At 45.4% G+C, this 17788-nt stretch overlaps 1 long non-coding RNA gene across 1 annotated transcript; it reads right to left on the bottom strand.

Moving 5' to 3' along the window:
* Positions 1 to 1989: 1989 nt before the first annotated feature.
* LOC125946580 (uncharacterized) lies at positions 1990 to 13335 on the bottom strand. Its single transcript, XR_007467676.1, has 3 exons — positions 13274 to 13335; positions 3511 to 3582; positions 1990 to 2175 (listed from the first exon to the last, which is right to left on the bottom strand). It is a non-coding gene; the product is annotated as an uncharacterized LOC125946580 (long non-coding RNA).
* Between the last annotated feature and the right edge of the window lie 4453 nt (positions 13336 to 17788).

Here is a 17788-nt window from a genome sequence, read left to right as displayed (position 1 = left end):
CATAGACGCGGCCGAGCCGCTGCTCGTGCTTTCTCATCATCTTCCACAGCTGGTTTCGATGCCGCTGATCATGCCACCATTCCCATACTACACCTCCCGCTCGTGCCACTGCTCCCGCGTTTCTTCTGTTCTTCCACAGCTGGCACGCTTTCGCCTGCACGTTTTGCAAACCTGTAACACTTGCTTGCTTTTGAAATCAGCTCTCACCATCATCAGCATTATCAGCCTATTTATGTCCACTACAAGACGAACGCTTCTCCCTGTGATCTCCAATTACTTCTGTCTTTCGCTAGCTGATACCAACTTGCGCCTGCAAATTTCATATCTTCATCACCCCACCTAGTTACCTGCCGTCCTCGCCGGCGCTTTGCTTCTCTTGGTATCCATTCTGTAACTCTAATGGTTCACCGGTTATCCATCCTACGCATCACATGTCCTGCCCATCTCCATTTCTTCTCTTCCGCTTGATGTCAACTAGGATATCGGCTATCCCCGTTTGCTCTCTCATCGACACCACTCTCTTCCGTCAGGCCTAACATTTTTCGTTCCATCGCTCTTTGTGTGGTCCTTAAATTGTTTAGCTCTATTTGATAAAAAATGAATGTTTACGCAACTTGTACTGCCCATACGTTAGTGAGCCTAGCGAAAGGCAATGTCCTGTGGCGTTGTGGACACTGTCTATGCGTCATTTCACCATGCATGTGTCAAGAAAAGCAGCGCTTGAACCTGGATAAAAATAATTCATAGTCATCACGTGGGCAAATACTTTTGACAATGGAGCTGGTGACGGCTGCAAAAATAGAAATGTAAGGCATTATGAACGTCACACGACATTTCATCAAAAGCCACTGCTGACGTGTAATCGGGAGATATAAAAGTCGGTGCCTTTGAGTTTCGCAGGAGAACCCGTGTCGCTTTAAAGCAAGGAGATGGTTGATTTGCTCAAGAATGCTGTTGTCATACTGGTGCTTATTACTGTAGCAAAACGATTTATTGCGGCTGATGAAGATCCAGCTACAGAAGCACCCACTACTTCAGCTCTGCAAGAAGCTTCTCAGGAACCTGAGCAAACAACACGACGTGATGACCAACTTGGAGAAAGATATCCAATGGAGCTATGCAATCCCTTCTATGAGGTAAAACTTTAGGCCTCAAAAACTCTATGTCATGCAGAAAATGACGTTTTTGTGTGCTTTATAGGCGTCTCCTACCCGGCACTCTGTGACGCGATTTGACTTTTAAAGAAATGTATAACAAATATAGCTTTTATAAAATTATACCGGGTGTTTCAGCGAACACTTTCAAAATTTAAGTAATGTTGCCTGTGGCATATAGCTCAATTCTAGTGCATGAGCTGGTCTATTCAAAGAGGCGGACATTACTAGCACAAAAAAACGAAATGCATAATCGACTAATCAACACAAATTCACTAAGTAGGTTTTTAACTAATTACCTGATATCCCATATTGCAATTAACAAATTGTAGCCGTGGAGTTCGCAAAGCGGATCCACTTGAAAGTTTGTGCTTGAATATATAAAGCGATGTTTTGTTAAGAAAATAACGGGAACGCCAATTCATTTCTCTGCAAAGTTCGGGAATGAATATCTCGGAACTGCCCAAGAATTCGTTCCAAGTGAATCTGCCTTGGGAACTACATGGCTACAATTGGTAAATTGCAATATGGGTAATCAGTTGAAAACCTAATTAGTGAATTTTTAATTATTCAATTATGCATTTTAATTACTTATGCAAGTAATGTCCGCCTCTTCGAGTAGACCAGCACATGAACTAGAATTGTGCTATCTGCCACAGGCAACCTTTAAAAATTTTTCAAAATGGTCGCTGAAACACCCTGTATATTGTATACAAAAAAAAGACACGCAATGAACTTAATTTGATGCAGACAGCAGATATAATTGCAAGCCGACTAGAAGTATATAAACGTGAAAACGTTTTCTTGCGATTTATTGGTCAATTTATACAGCTACTTCAATTTATTTTTGAGTTCCACTTTATGTTTTCTCGTTCTTTTAAAGTATAGGTGCCCAAATTATAGCCCCCGGCCGGTTCGGTCCCACGAAACTTTTTCGACCAGCCCTCGGCAGAGCATGGTAGTCCACCAGATGGCAGCCGGTCCGGAGAAAATTTCCATCTTTCCCACGCAAATCCTCCGCCTGCAAAAACAATATCTCCACAAAACTTCAGCCCTATTGCTCTTCTTCCTGTGAGGCATCTTCACTGCAGTTACAAAATGACTATGCGGTGCCCCATTGTTCGAGACACGGCCGACGAATAGGAAGCGTGAAGCGACTATCGCATGAGCAGGTGTAACACTCTGATTGGCCGTTCTCTGTCACTATGTCACAAGATGTACCGAAGGTTTGTTGACATAATCCAGGCGCGCTGGGCCTACAATATCAGCATGTAACTAGCTGTATAGAGTACAAAGGCCCTGTCTTTAGTGCACACTACGCAGAAAGCTTCAGTCCACAGTTAATATGGAATAGTAACAGGGCATGCCAACTTTAAACATTTAGGAAAAACAGTCCACGAACTGCTGTGCAGTGTCGCAAACTGAACTGTGTCACAATACATTGTTAAGGGGGGGGGGGGGTGAGGTCTGACATATCACAAAATATGTAGACGTGAGGGATTACCAAATACCATGTGTTTGCAATGCATGATTCACGAGCGGCCCTATGTGGGAAATACGTGACCATGTCATGTGTTCTGAAACCAGTTGTTACAGTTGTTAATGTCAGTGAGGTCCTATGGGTTTGATCACCACCAGTTCCGCAAATGTCTAAGGGTGGGGAATTTCGGTCTGTTGACGGGAAATAGCACACGGTAGCCCACCTTAGGCAATAAATAAAGAGTTCCTTGGAGAAAAATGATTGCCTCAAATTACTACTGTCCTTTAGGTTGCGCTAACTGGCCTTTCGCGTCTAATTAAAGGACCAGATTTGAAAGCTCAACGTGAACCTCATAGAAAAGTCACACCTGGTCCATGACCTGTATATCGGCAAATTTTGCAGCAGTGCAAAAGTGCAGCGTTTCCAATTTCTTGCACGTCAAAAATCAGAAGTGGGGGCATTTCCGCTGCTGCTCAAAGATGAGTGCAGAAACTATTGCGGAACTTTCTTCTCCATTTGAAATAAGAATCCTAGGCGATCTGTACACAATTTTGCTAGAGATTCTGTGACCTCGGTACAAGAAAAACTGAACAACAAAGGTTCGAAAATTAATTAGCTAGCCAGTTATTGAGTTGTACACTTTTTTAAAGAAAAGTAATTGAACTGTAGTGAAACGTCATCTAGAAGTATAAGTACAAAGCCAAATCTAATCAATTCCTAGAAATTACTTGGTGCAGAACAGTCGCCAAACGTAAATCAATTTGGCGGCATGCGCGTGTTCGTTTTTATCTGACACGTACACTTTTAAGCAGCTTTTTCTCCACAATAAAAACAGGGAAGCTAATTTAGATAATAAAGATAATTTAGTCAACATACATTGCTGAAGTCTTGACGGGGACCTCAGTTATTGGCATATTATCGGCTGATCAGGCTTGCCGCCATAGTTCACTGAAATAACAGTAAAATCAAAGCATCCCTTCAGCCTCACAGATTAGCCCCCGTGCTACGTCTTGCGAACGGAACGCAGTTTCCATGCATTTAAATATAGGACATGCTACTTATTTTCCTGTATGGCATCTTGCGGTTGTCACATGCCTCCATATTTTAAATATGGTATTACTGCAAATATGCGACTATGCTAGCAAATAAGTAAATGTTTATGTTTACGTTCCTCCTGAATTTGGTTGCTTAATTCTAGATTTATTTACGGGGGCGATTCTTACCTTTAATATTTATGTTACTTAGCTACTTTTGCTTTACTCTGTCATGATTTGTATTCCTACCGTTTGCTGCCAGTTTAATGGTACAATGCCTAATACATTGTACGTTGCAGTCAGCGGCCACCATAGTTTTCAGGTAAAGATTTCGTAATTGTGGCAAATTCCTTTTAGGGACCACATGCACTTTGTTATTCGTTCATTCTTTCGATGCTCTAACACGTTGTCATTGCCTACGTGCCATTTCGGTGAACCTCCTGTTCTCTGTGAATATTGTGAAATTATTACGCACTCTGCAAGGCCTTTCATTAGGCTCCATGTATTCTGTGTCGCAACTATAAAATGTAGTTACTGTATAAATATGAAGTCGAGTTCCCACATGTTTCACCTATAAACACCTGCCTCAGATTAATTTTAACCCTACATTTAAACCTTCGATTCAAGGCTCGCTTTCTATCGTTGAACCATTGGTCGATCAACTATCGAGACACTGATTAGGGCATCAGTAATGGTAAATTTTTCAACCAGATTTTTTTGTTAAACCTCACAAGAAAATTAGTTTAGCCTTCCTTTCTAGAAATGTCTGCACCTGAATGTAGCCTCTTGAAGGAGCTCGTCTTCTTCTATCCACTACAGTAATGATTATTGTTCATAAATAGGATATTGCAAAATAAAGTATGTAGCTTTGCCTGGCTGCGATCACAGAGAAAAGAAAGAAAACAGTGGGCGGCTTTTGGACCCCGTATATATAGTTGCAGAACACATGTGAGCCTCGTTTTAATAAAATATGCCTCTACATTCCAATTTACATAAGTCGTATTTTGTGCTATTTCTGAAAAGGCAAATATTCAAGGTCAAAAATACCGCCGTACACAGGACAGAGAGCAAGACGAAACAACGTGATCGCTCTCTGGTCGGTGTTAACGTTGACATTGGTACGCACGAACTGGCCTACGATTTGACACTACTTAAACATAAACGCTAGACATAAGCGTCAACACGGTACGTATAAAAAGAGCAGTTGCGGTAGGCAATACTAGCTAAACACATAGCCTTTTAACCGCCTCGCTATAGGGTCCACATTTGTGCATACATTCTTCTTTAAAGCCAAGTACTCCTAAGCAAAGTTTCGAGAAATTAAAATTTCGCGCCTTTCTCAGGTGGTGTACTCCTTCGTGTACTCAAATTCCAAACGAAGAAGCTATATTTGGGCCGATGCAGCCCTTAAAAACAGCAAAAAGAAAAAAAGTGATGCCTACGAGTGTTCTTGCAATTGTTCCCGGTCGCTACCAGTGTCCACAATTGAGGACTCTTAATATAAAGCTGAGTGCGCTTTAAAGAAAAGTTCTAAGTCACTCAAATCATGCGTGTTCGTCAACATACATCATAATTCACCCTGCTTCCGAAGGAGTTCACCATGCCTCCGCTGAGGCGGCCGTTAAAAAAAAGACAATTACTTCGAGCACCTCACGAAATATTTTCTAAACTTGTGTCCACGTTTGCGGATTTTTGGTTTCAAATAACTTTTATGTCGCCATTTTTTCCCTGGGCTCCTAAAATGGCGTAAAATAAAGTTTTAAAGACTTTATTTCTTTGCCTATATTGTCTATAGTAGTAAAGGATTAAAGAGTGGTGACGCTTCCATGACCAGTCAATGTCTTGAAGATTTCTGCTCGGTGAAAAACTGCGCGTTATGGCGAATATGAGGAAGCCTATTTGCTACGAAAAATGCTCAATATTGTTTCATTCCATATACCCAAAAAGATTTAGCTTTAAAACTGAATGTGTAATCTTGAAGTTGTTATTTAGTTTCCTTTTGCTAAGTTCTGCAAGAAGGTAAATCCAACTAGCTAAAGTAAGAAATTATTCGTAGAAAGCCGTCGATTCAGAAGCACAAAGTTCTCAGTCTACAGCCACTAACGTTGCGTATGTTCAGGACTTTTTGGTCTAACAACGTTTTCTTCCAAATTATTCATTTTCGGGCCCTCCGTCTCGCCAGTCCAGCTCTATGAACAAAAAAAAAAGCCTGAAGACCGTGCTTTAAAGCATGCATCTGAACACATGCTGAACGCATGCACGTCAGTAACCCCGTACTGCATAAATTTTTTGCACTATTCCAATGTAGCCTTAATAAAAGACACGTATTTCTTTCGTAATTATTGAGTTTTATTGTTTAGTAACGATTGCCTTAGAAAAGAGCGAATGGAGCACGAAGGAGCGAAAAATATTCTAATACCCTTGTAGAAAAAGAACTGCTATAATAAAGAACGGGCGTTCGTAGAGGAAAAATAAAGAGGATGACGCTCGAGCGGGCCCTCGGTGTTCGAGTCAGTCTCTAGCGTTTTCAATAACCCTCATTAGGAGTGTTTATTTAATAAAAAATACCACAATAACGGGTCGTTCATGCAGGGTATACGGGCACCAAAAAATAGCTTCATGGGCGTAATTGTGAGAAGTGGAAAATTATACTACGATTTATAATTTGTTGCACATGGAGTGGAAGTACCTTTGAGAACTTACTTCTCAAAATTTTCATCGGTCTTTTTTTTTTTTTGGGGGGGGGGGAATTTTTCGGGCCATTACCACTTGGCGTTTTTGTCAACATCACGAAAATTGCGAAAGCTCTGCAAATGATACGACGTGTACACCCTGATTATGCATGAATAAACTTAACAAAAATTATTTCCAGTTCAACACCCTTTTCTGCTTTTGCCCACCGCGTTGGTCAACTTTCTTAGCGCTGTGCTCACTTCGCCTTTCTGTCACACGACATCACGAAAACTGCGAAAGCTGTCCGTCTGATATGATGTGAACACAATTATTATGCATGATTAACCAGAACAAAAGAAAAGTAATTATTCCCCAGTTTTAAGCCATTTTCGGCATCAGCTCACCGCTATTGGTCAATTTTTTTTCACGCCGCACCCACTTTGCCTTTATGTCACCCGACATCACGAAACCACTAAAGCTCACCATATAAAATTCACGTGAACGCATTTAAGATGCATAAATATGCCGAACGATGACTTTTTTCGGAATGACTGGATGCTACCCCGTTGTGTCTGGTCATTCCGAAAAAAGTCAATGTCCACACTACCGCCTTGTGTGGCCGTTGTGTCCGGTAGGACAACATAGGGGAATTATACTAATTTATTTAACGAAATATAGATTAATGTAAATGAAAGTGGATAAAAAACAACATGCGCAGGAAGGGAATGATCCCACGTCTTCACATTACGCGTGCAATGTTCTTATCAATTGAGCTACAGCGGCCCCGTTTTCTCATACACTTTCTGGAGTGGTGGTGTTTGATTACTGGAACTAACCCTGGGAGTGTTAGGTACCGCCACCACTCACAAACCCTGGCGGCGCATGTGGAACAACCTTTCGGCCACAGGCGTCACGAGTACGTGATCTTTTGGGTGAAGGCAACTGGTCAATAAATCCACACATGCCACCTGAAGTCATCAATGTTGCCGGATTCAAGACCTTCGTTATGTTTTGAACGAGAAGAAAGGCAACCGAGGGGCCCGATATTTCATAATCCACTTCCAGTAGTAAAACATAAATGCCCGAGAAAATGGATGGTAAAATGCCGCCACGGTAGCTCAATTGGTAAGAGCATAGCATGCGTAATGTGAAGATGTGGGATCGTTGCACACAAGCTGCAGGTTGTTTTGTCATCCGCTTTCATTTACATTGACCTATCATTTCTTATATAAATTAGAAAGTACAAGTACTTTCCACTATGTTGTCCTTGGTGTGTATGGTTCTCTCTCTCTCTCTCTCTCTCTCTCTCTCTATATATATATATATATATATATATATATATATATATTGTGCGACGACACCCGGGACGAAGGCAGCGCTCTTGTATCGTCACACAGCGCGAGACAGCACACGAACGCCAACCGGACAGAATGATGATGATTGTGAGGATGGGTATATACACATCAAGACGATGATCAACTGCACAGTTAGCACTCACACTAACTTCTCCCCCCCCCCTGCCTCATGAAAGCGGCCGGTACCTCAAGAAACGGTCGGAACGCTGAAGATACGGCTTCAGGCGAGAGACGTGAACAATTTCAGTGGTGCGGCAACGGCGGTCAGTAACCGAGGTAACAGGAGCTGCGCGATAGTTCACGGCAGATGTTCTTTCAAACAAGGTATATGGGCCGCGATACCTGTGAAGAAATTTTTCACAGAGCCCTGGCACTCGAACAGGTGTCCACAGAAGCATTTCGTCGCCTGGGCGGAACGAAATGACACGACGGGTCGCATCACAACGGATTTTCCTCTTGTCCTGAAGGGTCGCGGTGTGGGCGTGCGCAATTTCGCGGCAGTGGGCGACGTGGCCGTCGAACTCCTCTGGTAGTGATGTGGATGGAACAGAAGGCGTAGAGAGAAAGGTGGTGTCCAAAACAAAAGACGGTGCACGGCTGTACAAGAGGGAAAAGGGGCTGTAGTTTGTTGTGCGTTGAACGGTAGTATTATATGCAAACGTGACGAAAGGAAGTATACTGTCCCAGTTTGTGTGGTCGGGTTTCACATACATGGAGATCATGTCGGACAAAGTTCGATGTAAACGCTCGGTAAGACCATTGGGCTGGGGATGGTACGCAGAGGTGGTCTTACGGATGGTGTTTGAGGCTTACAGGACTTCCGCAAAAACATGGCAAACAAATGTCTTGCCACGGTCACTCAGAAGAAAACGAGGCACACCGTGGCGCAAGACAATGGCTTGCAGGACAAACTCGGCGACCGCAGAGGCCGCACCAGAAGGAAGAGCTCAGCGTAGCGAGTGAGATGGTCCACGGTGGTGACAATCCAGCGGTGACCCGCGGGTGTAAGTGGAAAGGGTCCGTACAAGTCGATACCCACGAATTCAAAGAAAACGGACAGGCACGGCAATGGTTGTAAAGGGCCGGCGGGAAGACAGGTCGAACGTTTTCTATGTTGGCATGATGCACACGAACTGACGTACTTGGCAACACTAGTAGACAGGCCAGGCCAGAAACAGCGAGTCTTAATGCGGTCGTGTGTTTTATGAAATCATAAGTGGCGACCCGTTTCGTCGTCGTGAAAAGCTTGTAAAATTTGCAGTCGAAGTGAGCGAGGGACGACTGGGACCCATCGATGACCGGTAGGGTGGTAAACTTGCCGCAATAAGGAGCCATCATGAAGTTTAAACCGTGCCAGTTATCGTCTTAAGCGGCTCTTGGGAGGACGGGATAAGCCAGTGATCCGGTCGATAATTGTGCGGCAGTACGTATCTGCACGTTTGAGGGAGGCGAGGTCTTCTGAGGACAGAATGTCAACCGAAGTCACGAACCGTACCGCGGCCATGGTTGTGGTCGGTTGGCTGGGCGGTGCCGAACGGAGGAAGGTGAGACATGGGCATTTGGCGACAGCGGGCAACGAGATAAAGCGTCAGCATCTTGATGTTGCCTGCCAGACCTATATGTGACAGTGTAGTCGTACTCCTGCAAACGCAGAACCCAACGGCCGAGGCGTCCGGACAAATTCTTCAGGGAGGACAACCAACACAGAGCATAGTGGTTAGTCACAATTGTGAATTGGCGGCCATAAATATAGGGGCGAAACTTTTGTATGGACCATACGATGGCGATGCATTCTTGTTCGGTGATAGTATAGTTTCGCTCAGCAGGAGAAAGAGTACGACTCTTGTAGGCCACGGCTTGCTCTTCAGACGCATTGTTCCGCTGCAGCAGGACAGCGCCTATTCCATGCCTACTTGCGTCAGTGTGGAGGACAGTAGAGGCTGTGAGATAAGAGTGATGAAGCACTGATCCTGATGTGAGGCATCGCTTGAGGGTATGAAAGGCGGCTTCACATTCATCCGTCCAGGTAAAGGGTGCGGTCGTGGTCAGGAGTTTATGAAGAGGAGCTGCGATAGTCGCGAAGCCACGGACAAAGCGGCGGAAGTACGACGCTAATCCGAGAAAGCTGCGAAGGTCTTTAGGTGTGGTTGGTGTTGGGAAATTATGCACAGCAGCGACCTTGTCGGGATCTGGCTCAATGCCGTGCTTGCTGACCTCGTGACCTAAAACTTTGATGCTGCGGCTCGCAAATCGACACTTCTTAGTATTGAGCTGGAGACCGGCCTCGGCTAGACACATGAGAACGTCGTCTAAACGTTCTAGGTGCTGGGAGAAGCTGGACGAAAAGATGACAATGTCGTCCAGGTAACATAGGCACGTTTTTCATTTGTGGCCGCGTAGTATAGTATCGATCATTCGTTCAAATGTGGCTGGCGCATTGCACAGACCAAAAGGCATTACGTTCAATTCTAAAATGCAATCAGGTGTTGCAAACGCCGTATTCTCTTTGTCGGGGTCATGCATCGGGATCTGCCAATATCCAGAACGCAAGTCGAGGCTCGAAAATTATTGGGCACCTTGTAAGGTATCCAAAGCATCGTTAATACGGGGCATAGGATATAGATCCTTACGGGTAATTTTGTTTAGTGTCCTATAATCGACACAAAAGCGTACCGAACCGTCCTTTTTTAACTAGGACAACAGGAGACGACCAAGAGCTTGCTGAAGGCCTTATAACATTCCGTGCGAGCATGTCGTTGACTTGATCTTCTATAACTTTCCGTTCAGCAGACGTTGCACGGTAAGGGCGGCTATGAATGACGCGGGATCCGTCGGTTTCGATGTGATGAGCGGCCACGGTTGTTTTACCCAAGCCATCCGAACACACGTCAAACCAAGATTGGTGTTTCCTTAAGATGGTCAGCAAGGCCTCAGGCCGAGTTGGGCTCAGATCTGAACTCACAGTGGCCCTGAGATCACTGGGTGAACCGTCCGTGGGCGTACAGTCGACGAAGGAGGAAACAGGCGAAGCAGTGACGACACATACTGGTGCTGCGTAGATAAGCATGGCAACAGTGGACCCCTCCGGCAGCAGAAGTGGCTCTGATGTCATGTTGCAGGCGGTCAGACTGGCGCAGCCGCGTGAGAAACGCGCTGGCATGCCTATCTTTAACTTCGGATCGCCAAAGCAAATTCTACCGCAAGGTATTTGCCTTGCCAACCTTGATTTTCTGCCTTGCCAATGTTGATATTTTGTACTTCGACGATCGCCCTTTAGGCCAGGCTCTCGCGGTCAAGTATCGGATTCCTACTGGCGATGCTAGGCTTATTCACCGACGACCATATCGAGTTTCTGCTTCATTACGCCGAGTAATTCAAAGTGAAGTGAAAAAAATTGCTAGATAAAAACAGCACTGAGCCTTCTTCGAGTCACTGGGCGTCACCTGTTGTGCTGGTTAAGAAGAAGGACGGCACGTGGTGCTTCTGTGTGGATTACCGTCATTTCAACAAAATTACTAAAAAGGACGTCTACCTGTTCCCACATATCGACGACGCCCTTGACTGCCTACATGGTTCAAGCTATCTCTCTTTTATTTATCTTCGCTCTGGATACTGGCAGATTGCTGTTGACGATATTGCCAGAGAAAAAACCGCGCTCATAAAACCTGATGGCCTATACCAAGTTAAATTAATGGCGTTTGGATTATGCAACGGCCCAGCCACCTTTGAGCTTATGATGGACTCGTTGCTCCAATGCTTGAAATGGTCCACCTGTCTCTGTTACCTCGACGACGTTATCGTCTTCTCGCCAAAGTTCGACACTCACCTTGAACGTCCAACAACTGTACTTGATGTATTTCGAGAGGCGAAGCTGCAACTCAACGCGTCCAAATGTCGCTTTAGCCGCCATCAAATTACTGTTCTTGGCGACTTCGTCGACGCTTACGGAGTACAGCCTAATCCTGAAAAAACTCGCACTGTCCGAGAATTTCCGGTTCCGAAGACAGCCGTAGGTGTTCGCAGTTTTGTTGGGCTAAGCTCGTGCTAGATTATTTTTACCAGAACTCTCTACCGACAACTTGTGGCTACTCCACAGACAGTGTTTCTCAGTGCTCTTCAAGCGCTTTAAGCGTTCTCACTTGCAGCAATCAAAGATGTGATAAACTTCTTGAGCACCTCACTGTCTGCCACCAATCCATGCAACCTCAAGAAAACCATGCTGCACCGCAGGAAAGTAGCCACTTAACCACCACAACCGCCACATTGTCTACAGGGGACAATTCAACCTTGCAGCTTAGCCTTCCCTGATCTTCACCAGCGCAATCTGCTTTCGACTCACTTTGTGACCGCTTTGAGCTCATCGTCGGCACAATGAAACACTGTCACACGTCATCTATTCGGCCGCACAGACGTAGTTCCAGCAAATCGAGACGCTCAGGCGCGATTCCTGGGACATCAGGAATGTCTGGCGTTTGCTTTTATCACCCCCCCCCCCCCCCCACCCGGCCACTTCCACACCTCATGCACCAACATTTTAGGAACGATGTGGTGACGAGCCGTCCGCTAAAGCTACAAGTCACCATTTATACCAACAAAGTCACGTGGCCGCAATGTATCGTTGATGCAGTAGTCGATCTAAGCATAATTCTTGACCAACACACCGACAGCAAAGTGGTGCTTGTGTCATTTTTGCAAGTCGTCAACGTCACAACATTTCCAACGTTCTCCTCACGCTCCGTCATTATAAGCCTTGGCCATCTTCAAACTTTCCAATAAATTGCCCTTGTTGCGGACGTCCTTTATTGGGCCAGACTTCCTTGAAAATTACTGCGCCCTTGTTGACCTCGCCTTCCCGTTCGGCATGCTCACGGCGGCAGATGGTATACCTGGTATACATGCTTCTGAGAAAAAAAATATTAAAAAAAATTAAGCTTCCTGTTATGACAATGGTTTTGTTGATGCGCGAGGGGGAGACGGCCATCTCGCTTGGTGTCTGCAACGCGCTCGACGAGTGTGCGATTTTCTCGAGAGACGCAAGGGGAATCTAGCACTAGTGACGTTTGCTGCTACAGACTGCTTTGTTCTAACAGCTGTGATATTAAGCCTTTTTGATTTTGTAATAGCAATTTCTTGTCGAGTGTGTGGTTGTTGTTGTATTGAATAAATGCCAGCAGCGCATCTGTGTTAGCAAAAATTTACCCTATTCTAGTATGATACGTGAGCCAGCCCGCCATAACTCGTGGCTATTGCGTTTCGGGAGCAAAATAGCAAGCAGTGAAATATGCTTTATTTAGCAATTTTATTACCAACTATTACACAACAAGTGATACAATACACAAAAGAATACGGCATACATGAATACCTCGCATCTTCAACACTAACTATACATTCTACAGGGGCAAATACATAAAGCTTTCTACAATTTCTCAATAGCAAAAGTGATGTTTGTTTTACTTTGCATTTGACGATCCTGCCAACGCAAATAGTATGTCACAACAGTTATGTGTGATTATTTGTGCAACAAATTATCGTTAAGCAAAACTGGTTGACGGGGTGAAGGCGGTACATTTCGCATACCCAAACATGGATGAGACAGAGATTCGGGAGACGTGGAGTTGTCCGTGCTGGGGCTGTGATCTGGAAAAAATGGAGGTAAAACGTTATATGCTAAAGCACAATGCAATTGCAGGAACAATGGTTTCAATTGATGTACGTCAACTGTTAGATTTTGCTATGGGATATACGCTAAAAATACGGCCCGAACATTCAACAACTCAAACCTTTATTTTAACTGCTGCTATATTAAAGTAACATGTTTGGTAATTCTGCTCTCCCAACAGCTGTCTGAAAACGCTATAAGTTTCTTACAGCTAAATTATTTTCGACCATGAATTTCTTATTCACTTGTCAATAAGGCACTGGAAGATTAGTTTGTTAAACCTTTTTGTATACTCCTGGTCTTCCTAGTTCTGCAGAATGCCTATTAAAGGACGACGATCTTCCAAAAATTGTAGGCCTGGTCAACGGTCTATGAGCATTTCCTACTCTAGAAGCATTTGTGTTGCAAAGGGGGAACAAAACATTTCGTAAACACCGGACTCGCTAAGCGCCGACGTTCGCACCTTCGTACGCATTGCGCAGCAGTGCGACTTGCCCCGAAGGTAAATTCGCTCGTTATCAAGAAAATCTGCTGGTCTGCTTAGTTCTCAGTTAAAAAGCGTGAACATCCCACATTGCAGATGAATATTTGATGAAGAAGAACAGGCAAGCAGGCGTTATAGCTTTATAGGCTCACAAGTTTCGGCCGTGCTGGTGGTGGTGGTGCTGGTGGCGGTGTCACGTCGAAAAGTGGGCCGATCCTGGCGATAGTGCTGAAAGGATCCAAGCTCATTGGCTCATAACAGCGACGAAAAAGAGAGACAGAGATTCAAAGAAAAAAAAAGGAAAAAAAAACTATGAGGTTTTACGTGCCAAAACCACGATCTGATTATGGGGCACGCCGTAGTGGGGGACTCCGGAAATTTGGGCCACCTGGGCTTGTTTAACGTGCACCAAATCTAGGTACACGGCTGTTTTCGCTTTTCGCCCCATCGAAATGCAGCCGCCGTGGCCGGGAAAGAAAGAGAGACAGAAAGACCGAGAGAGGGAGAGAAAGATAGAAAATCACCACGAAGGTCAGTGAAAGAAAGAGAGAAAGAGAGAGAAAGAAAGGTCGTTAGAGCTGGAGTGAAAGAGAGAGAGATCGAGAAAGAGAGGAAGAAACTCACCACGAAGGTCAGAGAAAGGAAGAAAGAGATAGAAAGGTAGAAAGAGGTATAGAAAGAGAGAGAGAAAGAAAGATAGAGAGAGAGAGAGAGACAAACAGAGAGATGAAGAAAGAAAATCACCACGAAGGTCAGATAAAGCTTCACTTAAGATTAAACTATGGGGTTTTACATGCCAAAACCACGGTCTGATTATGAGGCACGCCGTAGTGGGGGACTCCAGGAATTTGGACCACCTGGAGTTCTTTGGCATCCACCTAAATCTAAGTACACGGGTGTTTTCGCATTACGCCCCCATCGAAATGCGGCCGCCGTGGCCTGGATTCGATCCCGCGACCTGGTGCTCAGCAGACCAACACCATAGCCACTGAACAACCAAGGCGGGTAAACCTTCGCTTCCCCCATTTTCTCGACAGGGGAAGGGGTGAATTTTTTTCGTTTTTTTTTACAACACACAACATTTTTTTTGCGCCCGGCGCCGTAGCAGCCAACACGAGGAAAACTTTCAGTACTTTCTACATTAGCACAACGCTCCATGAATTGGTTTCTGCACCTTATGAAGTTCTAGGTAGGGTCCCTGTATTTTTCAAAGGCCACGCAAACTCCTCCTCTCCGCGCCGTTTCATCCTCGCCCCTCCCACTCGGCCACCATTATGGAACGAAGCGCGCGGCCGCAACCGCCCGCTTCATTTCGTATCGCATGCGGCGAGTTGAAGCGCTTGCTTGAAACGCGACTGTTCTGTGCGCATTTTCACATGGCTGTTCGCATGTAAGATATGTAGTACTTCAAATTATTAGTAGAATCTGCGTCGCTCAGACGAGTAAAAGTAAAGGTAGAACAAGTTCAACGCAATCCTAAGCAGTCTTTACTACTGCTGATTGTTCCTCCGAATCGAATCGTTTTCTGTTTACTTGACGCATTTACGAAAACAAGAAACTATATCTAACTATGCAAACACAGCATGGTGGAGACATTTATGTGCTACATACAGCATAAAAAGCGTGCTTACTTTTCATTTACTTGGAAGCCGAAAAAAGTGGCCTTGCTATCCCTCCCCCTATTATCCCACCGTAGGGCCATGCAGAAGGTCTTGTGGCCTTCGAAATCCTTGCCGCACACAACCGATGGGACCCGACAGTGATGCTCGCAAATCTTTAAGAAATACAACCACACATATTCATAAACACAGGTACGGACCTTTCTACACAAACATGTATGTATATATATATATATATATATATATATATATATATATATATATATATATATATGTATATATTGTGAGCGCATTTTGCGCATATCGTCGTCGTCATCTGTACAAACGACTCATCATCTTGTGTGAGCGCTATTTGTGCATATCGTCGTCGTCATCTGTACATACGACTCATCATCATCTTTTGTCTCGTGCGGTGCTTCGTCTCTGACTCGGGCAACTGCTCGGCAATCAAGGCATCGCATCGGTCGACGTCTCACAAGTGGTGGAGTGTGCTTCGATTCCCACGTCCTCTTACTTTCCTGATTCCACTGGAGCTCCGGTACGGTCGTCGTTTGCTGTCGCCTACCAGGGTGATGACAGAAACCAACCCATCCACCAGTGCTGCTACCACCTCTGCTCAGCCAGCTGGGCCTACCTGGACGGTGAACACCACACACCGCGATACTCCCGTCTTTGCCGGCCTCCGCGGCGACGACATGCACGATTGGCTCGATCACTACAACAGAGCCAGCGACGCCAACCAGTGGGATGACACGCACAAATTGCGGTATGTCTCCTTTTACCTAACCGAAGTTGCGAAGACGTGGTTTTTTAACCACGAAAGTGACTTTTCGGACTGGCCATCGTTCACCCAGCAATTTCGCCAGATATTCGGCATGTCGTCTGGACGCTCCGAAATCGCGAAACAGAGGCTGGCAACGCTCTTCGGAATTCTGATTCCGCTGCAGCAGGACACCGCCAATTCTATGCCCACTGGCGTCAGTGTGTAGAATAGTCGGGGCCGTTGCATCGAAATGACGGAGCACGTGGGCCCTGACGTGAGAACTCGATTGTGGGTCTGGCGGCTTCATAGTCGTTCGACCACACAAAGGACGCGCTCTAAGTCAGAAGTTTGTGTAGAGGAGTGGCGATGGTGGCGAAGTCACGGACAAAGCGGCGGAAGTAGGACGCCAGTCCTAGAAAGCTGCGGAGTTCTTTAAGTGCGGTTAGTGGCGGAAATTGCAGTACTGCAGCGATTTTATCGGGAACAGGCTGAATGCCATGCTTACTGAAGAGTTGGCTCAATACATTTATGCTTCGGCTTGCAATGTATGTTCGTCCCGATCACACCAACTGGAACACCATACTACCTTTTGTGACGTTTGCATATAATACTGCCGTCCCACGTACAACCAATTACAGTCCCTCCTTCCTTGTGTACGGTCGTGCGCCGTCTTTCGTCTTGGACACTACACTCCTTTCAGCACCTGCTGCTCCATCCGCGTCTCTTCCTGAAGAATGTGGCACTCGCATCTCCCGATGCCGTGAAATTGCCCGCGCCAACACCGCTACCATTCAGGAGAAAAGGAAAATTCGCTATGATGCGACGCGTCGCGTTGCTTCGTTCCGCCCAGGCGACGAAGTTCTTTTGTGGACACCTGTTCGCGCACCGGGGCTCTGTGAAAAATTTTTCCACAGATATCTCGGCCCCTACACCGTTTTGCAACCAACTTCGGCCATTAACTACCGCGTCACTCCTGTCAGCTCAGCTACTGACCGCCGCCGCCGCACTACCGAAATTTTTTGTTCACGTATCTCGCCTGAAACCCTACATTCGCCGTACCTACCCTTTCTAGCTTGCGGTCTTGCTGACCGCTTTCCTGAAGGGGGGGAAGTTAGTGTGAGCGCAATTTGCGCATATCGTCGTCGTCATCTGTACAAACGACTCATCATCTTGTGTGAGCGCTATTTGTGCATAGCGTCGTCGTATCTGTACATACGACTCTCATAAGCTTTTGTCTCGTGTGGTGCTTCGTCTCTGACTCGGGAAACTGCTCGGAAATAAAGGCATCGCATCGGTCGACGTCTCACATATATATATATATGTATATATATATATATATATATATATATTGGTAGGAAGGTATGTACCTCTTTTATGAGTATTTATGCTTGTATTTCTTAATGTGATAGCGTTAAGGGCCCCATGTCGAAGAAAATCCGACGTCGGCATAAGGATCGGTGTGCGTGGCATCCGTGGCCGAAAAATTCATCCCGAACCACCCTGACCACGCCGGCCCTCCGAGTGGCGCGAGAGGGTAGTGAACAAAAATAGAATTTCTCAAGTTAAA

This window comes from Dermacentor silvarum, chromosome 7 (genome assembly GCF_013339745.2).
Source record: "Dermacentor silvarum isolate Dsil-2018 chromosome 7, BIME_Dsil_1.4, whole genome shotgun sequence".
In the NCBI taxonomy this organism is placed as follows: Eukaryota; Metazoa; Arthropoda; class Arachnida; order Ixodida; family Ixodidae; genus Dermacentor; species Dermacentor silvarum.
Note: the sequence above shows the minus strand (reverse complement) of the source record. Positions and strands in the feature narration are given on the sequence as shown.